The sequence below is a fragment of the Anopheles stephensi genome, chromosome X (assembly GCF_013141755.1).
Source record: "Anopheles stephensi strain Indian chromosome X, UCI_ANSTEP_V1.0, whole genome shotgun sequence".
NCBI classification, from domain to species: domain Eukaryota; kingdom Metazoa; phylum Arthropoda; class Insecta; order Diptera; family Culicidae; genus Anopheles; species Anopheles stephensi.
In genome coordinates, this window is record NC_050201.1 from 21,868,502 (window position 1) to 21,875,227 (window position 6,726).

Consider the following 6,726-nt stretch of genomic DNA (forward strand, 5'->3'; position numbering starts at 1 on the left):
TATAATCGTCACACAGAACTATATATTACAAAATCAAACCCACGTATATTCCATGGCAGAGAAGTGCCAACAACAAGAAGACGTTTATATATGTCCGCAAATCGGCATACAACAACCCACAACATGCATTCAACAAATTGTGAAAAGAGAAGATTCACAATGTGACTACGAAAAGATTTATAGCCAAGGCTTCATAAAAAGAATCAAAGAAGACACAATACTAATCAATGACGTCATAGCAGAAATCGCATCAAACTGCAGCAAAATGAACCAAGTACTGAACGGTTCCTACGTCATACAATTCGAAAATTGTAACATCATCATTAATGGAGAAATTTATTCAAACAATGAAGTCACCATTCCTGGTAAACCATTTAAGTCAACAACAGGAATTAACATTGACAAAGGCGAAATCAAACATAGACCGCCTCTTCAACTGATACAAAACCTCACAATAGAACACAGAGAAAAGCTAAAAAGTATCAACCTACAAAACGACTCCTTGAGATGGAAATTTAACATATTTGGAGGAACATTTGCGTTAATATGCATATGCGCATGTATAATATTTCTATTCTTCCAATTCAAGAGAACTACAGTAAAAATAGACATGACTCAAGCGAAACAACTCGAAACCTTTGTCAGCCGACCTATCTCGTTCCACGCAGCAGCGAGACTTTGAGGGCAAAGTCACTTAAGAGGGGAGGAGTTAAGACATCGTAGCCGAGTTAAGCTGATCTCGCATCGAAGACGACATCGCAGCATGGGCTAAAAGACGACAACGCAGAACGGCATCGAGCATCGAGAATCTGCAACGCAGCAGAATGCACCGAGCAAAGCGATGACGACGAAGACGCCGAGCAACGCGACACTGGCCACGCGCAGACAGCTCCAGAAAAGGACACCGCTGCACGTGGAGAGCCAACGTGGCCAAACCGTGGGAACCATCGTGGGTTCCCGACAGTAGGGCACAAGCTGGGCGATGATAAATCAGTTGTAATTAGGAGTTCGAAACGATAAGTCGAGTTGTAAAATTATCTCTAGGTTTAATAAATTTTTTTTTATGACCAAACGGTTATAAGAAAGTTTAACTGACGTTTTTACATGGACTGAGGACATTCTGAGGACGTTCGAATTCGGGTTTATGGGGTAATGTGCGTGAGCGTTTGTGGCCCAAATGTATGAGGGTATTGGTGAGACCACATAATGTGTATGTGTTAGTGAACACTCTCGATACGCGTTATGAATGCCGTTGTGATATTGTTTTGCTTTCGCATACATTTATTCTTCTTTCAAAATTCAAATTCGTAGAATGGTGAACATTTCATTTTGCTTTAGTTCTGGTTCAGGATAGTCTTGTGACGAGTGTTTAGATTATTTTCGCAAAAAGGTAAGAAAAAACTGTTTTAAATAACACAGTGGAAAGTTAAAATGTCCCTAACAACGCTTTTTTCAATTTTAGATGGATTCAAAGCAAAATTCCGACTGCAACAACAATATGCCGGTATCATCATCCGCGACGGGTTCGGCGCAGGAATTCCAATCCATGCGTCGAATGCTTGCGAACGTCCAGGTCCGGCAGGACATAATTACACAGGAAATTCGGCAGCTCAGTGGCAGAGTAGAATATATAGCCGGATTGCTGGAAGAATTCATGGGCAAGAAGCAACCACTAGCTTACACTAGCCAGCCTAACAAACCGGGACGATTCCGCTCTGTGGAAAGTGTAGAAGAACTTCTTTTCCTGGAAGCTAAGCTGGAAGATGTAAAAGAAAGAGAAGAATTCATAAAGTGGGTAAAACTGAATATAGCAACAGACACCAACGAAAAACAGCGTGCTAGTGATACATTAAATTTGATTTTAGACCCTAATCTTTTATTAAAGTTTTCTTGGACAGGAAGGGGGAAAACGGAAAAAACCGTTTTGCCACTTAAAAAATATTTTGTTCGTTATTAAGGAATTAGGTGGTAATTGTACAGATACACAGGTAAAAGAATGGATAAAGTTAAAATTAAATCATAGTGGTAATGTTCATAGAATTAAGTTTGTAAATAAGTCTAGTTGCCATTAGCGTAGGTCCCGCAGTAGTTAAGTAAGGTAAGAATTAAGATTTAATTTTGTTGATGTTAATTTGATGTTTATTATTAGATTAAGTCATTTTTAAGTTTTTGTTTAAAGAGTAAGCCTTGCACAATATCCGTTCATAATAAATTCAAAACATCAGGATTATTTCTAAATTACGTGTTTGTTGGTCCAACTAAATATCACCGTCCCGTTAATAAATAGTTAGATGTTACATACTCACTTCTAAGTTACAAATCCATCCATTTGCTTAAACATGCAAATAATTCTGGTTGCCTTAAGCGTCCATCCCGTCCATTCCGTATTCTGTAAATAATGTGAAATATATAGTTTAATTGATGTGGTAGGATTAGCTACAATTTACAATTTACAATTCACAATTTTCTATTTTAATATTTCAAGTCTTACTTTGTTGATGATAACTCAAATGCATATTCTCCTGAAAGATTATTCGAGTGTCCATAAAAACGAGCGAGGATAGCTAGGGATAGGAGGGATATCTTCATAATACAACCTGGATCAACCAACCATCCACGATAAATGTGGGATTCATCGATCACAATCACTCGATACAAGAGTTACGATCGATTGTTTGCCCAGTAAACCCCTCCTCGAGTTGACTTAATCCAGGCTTGCCCTCACGCATTGCCATCGCAGTGAGCCCATGAAATGAAAGTTGAGTGCATTTAATGTAAAAAAGAAGAAAAAAAGGAAAAAGAATGTATGTAGTGGGGTTTGAGATGGCAGTTATAGTTGGTAGGATTTTTGGATATACCTTTATTTGCCGCTTGTGATGGTTTGTGTCCACATGTGCTCCAAAACGCAAGAAACTCGATGGGTGCATGGAAGTAAAGTTAAAAAGAGAAAAGGACGTATTTAGTAAGTGATGATGATGCTTTGCACAAAAACTCCCGAAGAATGAGCCAACAAAACCCAGAAAACACAAAATTCAAACGATAGCTTCCGCAACACGGTGCCGTAAGCTACGCTTATCACACAATAAGTTTTCGGTTAGCTGATGAATGATTAGAAACGTCTTAGCCCTAACCGAACAAAAACAGCAACGTTATAATGTTTTGCATTGTCTAAAAAACCAATAATCAGATGCACAAGTAGCATGGAAGGGGAAAAAGACATTTAACTGAAACTCGATTTGTAGGAAACAGTACATTAATTTTCATCGCATCTAACCATTTCTCTGATTGTGAAATAATGCTTAATAATCGTCTGTTACATAAAATGCAATTGCAATGTGGATAATTATTGAACCATGGCTAGAAGCAAACGCTTTGAAGGATTATTTTGTTTTTTAAAGCTATTGTAGCTTTTTTTAAATTACAGTAATAAAAATATAGTTTAAATTTAAAATATTCCAGAATATTATTTTTGCATCCAATTAGTATAGCTGGTTTAGCAATACGACCAGGCCGTTCTTCATGAATAAAAAAAAAAGTATAGCTGGTTACGGTGGCGCTGGTCTTTAATACGATGACAGGAACGGTTACGAATTCTGTACAGATCGTTCCCCGTTCGTTGGGCCGAGTATCTTGCTGTGGTTAGCTAACGTAACGGCAGGCGGAAGCGCATCGGCCGTGACCTGGAGACCATATGCATTCATCGATCGGCTTCTCACACTATCATTTGCATGATAGGTGAGAGCCTTTGTTCTATATAATGTGCACTTGTCAATAGACATCTTACACTCTCATCCAGATGATGATAGGACCGAGCTGGCACCATTCCATCCAGTTCTCCAGGTCACGGCTAATGCGAGTGCAAGAAGGAGCAAATATACTTCTTCTTCTTCTTCGATGGCACTACAATCTTGAAAGGTCTGGGCCTGCCATTCTGGCTTTCTGTGACTTGATTTTACCCGTAGAAAAGTAGTCAGCGCTGCGTACGGGGAGGCGGTCCGAATGGGATTTGAACCCCGGTCCTGCCGTGCGAAGACCGGCGCCGCAGACGCCTCGGCAACCGGACCGCTCCAGGAGCAAATATAATATTGCGCAAATCGCAACTGCATTACATGTAAAAGAAGACTATTTTACATTCCAAGAAATTCAATCGCATGGTTAGATACGATGATGTTTAGTGCACTATTTTCTTCAAAACGAGTTACAACTAAGTTTAAGTTTTCCGCTGTATGCACCATAGACAACTGATTGTTGATATTTTAAACTACAGGAGAAGGTTGCAGTTTTTGTTGGGTTAGGGTTAAAACGTTTCTCAGAATTCATCAGCCAACTGATGACTTATTCAGTGATTTGTGTAGCGTACGGTACTGGGTTGCATATTGCTGTCATTTGAATATTGTTGCTACCGGGTCATATTAGTCGTTATGGATTGAAATGCTAGAAGCTCATGCTAATAGTTGATGATGTGCTTACCTTTTTCCGTGATAGAAAAGCGTCCTGATTGAGCTCGTGTGCTTCCAAAGGATCGATAAAAGATGTGGTATACATGGAAATATAATTAAATTGGATACAGAATACGCGGTTAGTAAAAGTGTTGATACTGTACAACATTAAATAGATGGTAAACTTTCCCTTATGTTCGACATCGGTAAAATAGCTTTAATAAATTTCGGCCCAGTTTCCTTATTTTCCGGTGTGGGCCCCCGGAAAAAAGGTTATGGTTGTCGCGATCCATCGTACAGGGAGAAAGCAAAAAAAAAAAATGTGGAAGCAGTTCGATTTCTGAGTTTTGCTTTTAAGTTACCTGTGCTGTTAAATTTGTATTTATTAAAACATTATGATGAAACTGATTCTCTCGACTTGCCGTCCGATGTTGAGTGAGACACAGACAATTTTCCGGCTACCGGAGTTCGATACACATCTCCTTCTAGCCGTAGGAAACGATGAGCATTGTGTAACGCAGACTGGGTAAAATCGTATTCCTAAATTGCACCTGTTGAAAAAGAAGCTGAGTATATGGGTTAAATAAAATGTAATTACAAGCACATTATACATGCTTCAGAACCTATGCCTTACTCATTTTTTAATTCTTTTCCTTTCTGAAAAGGATTTGTTCCCTGGCGATTCGTGTATAAGGACATTATTCCATGTCGTCAACGTCTGTTGCTAATTGAAGAATGGTGCTCATTTCAACTTAGTTGGATTGTTGATCCTCATGCATCTCTACTGTCTTCCAACTGTGTACTAGGTTTTAATTACCATAATAATTTTATTGCCACCAATTCCACCACCATTAATATGTTATCAATTATTAATAATACTGTGTAGCAAAGGAATAAATAATATAAGTGTGGGTGTATTTGGGGCGGTCCGGTGGCCGAGGCGACAGCGGCGCCGGTCTTCACACGGCAGGGCCGGGGTTCAAATCCCATCCAGACCGCCTCCCCGTACTTAAGGCTGACTACTTTTCTACGGGTAAAATTAAGTCACAGAAAGCCAGAAATGGCAGGCCGAGACCTCTCGAGGTTGTAGTGCCAAAGAAGAAGAAGAAGAAGTATCGTCTACAAATTCATCTACATTGAAATAAACTAGAGGACGAGGAGGTAAATTAACGGCTACTAATTTACATTCTATAGATTCAATGGTCAGGGTTGCTAGTATTGATGGAAGAAAAGAATTTAGTTTGTAAGTATCTATTTCACTAGATTATAATTCAATACGCGAAACATCGTCTTCAATATTAACGTGAAAATAATCTACGTTATTCGCGTACTGAATCCCATGTATAATAAAAATTTTTTGGGAGGAGATTTCCACCCTTACAAATTTAACTATTGAGTTTGATGTTGTCAATAACCACTGATCTTTAAACACAGGTTTTAAAACAAAACTGGCAGTAATATGCAACCCACAGCCATCCGAAGTTACACATGGATACACGTTTTTGTTTGAACTAGAGACTACATTCATCGAGGCAAACAGTTTGGATCTACCAGCTACTTGTTCTAAGCATTTACAACCTTTCTTTGGAGGATATGCCGGTAAAAGGATATGCCGAGAAATAGTCGAATACACCATGCACTTCAACGTCTTTATGAACATGCAGAAGATTGTGTATATTGCTGCTCATATGGGTGCGACCATAATGAATTGGGAAATCTAAAACCAATTTAAGAAGCATTCTACATGCAAGAGAATGTAAGTGCGCATGGGTTGACGAGGAATAATTTGTAATACTACAAAAGTTGAGAAGATAATGATTATAGCCTACCTGATGCATGAAATCTTTATATATTACAGGGCTAACGTAGTGCAGAAAAGATCTAAACTCGGTTCCTTTCCAATACTGAAGTGTTTCCAGCGATCTAAGAGGGCTGACAATAAAGTAAGGTCTCCAATTTTTTTTTTCATAGAAAATGACATTTATTTACAAAAGGCGATACACCGTTGGAAAGGCCAAGGTTTTGGCTACTTTTCTACATAATCGCCATTTTTTTCCAACACCTTGCGCATCCGCACGATGAACTTGTCTATGCCGGCAGTATACCACTCTCCGTCCGCCTCGCGCAGCCAGGTGTTGACGTCTTTCTGAACCTCCGCGTCACTTTCAAACTTCTTCCCTCCGAGATGTTTTTTCAGAGCGGGGAACATGTGGTAGTCACTTGGGGCCACGTCGGGACTATAGGGAGGGTGATCGATGATGTCCCAGCCAAATTTCTTGAGCAGGTC

General features: G+C 39.3%; 1 long non-coding RNA gene across 1 annotated transcript; it reads right to left on the reverse strand.

Annotated features, from left to right (window-relative positions):
• Positions 1-1,316: 1,316 nt before the first annotated feature.
• On the reverse strand, positions 1,317-4,485 carry LOC118514614. The gene is made up of 4 exons (XR_004906683.1): positions 4,471-4,485; positions 2,492-2,913; positions 2,307-2,389; positions 1,317-1,756 (listed from the first exon to the last, which is right to left on the reverse strand). It is a non-coding gene; the product is annotated as an uncharacterized LOC118514614 (long non-coding RNA).
• Between the last annotated feature and the right edge of the window lie 2,241 nt (positions 4,486-6,726).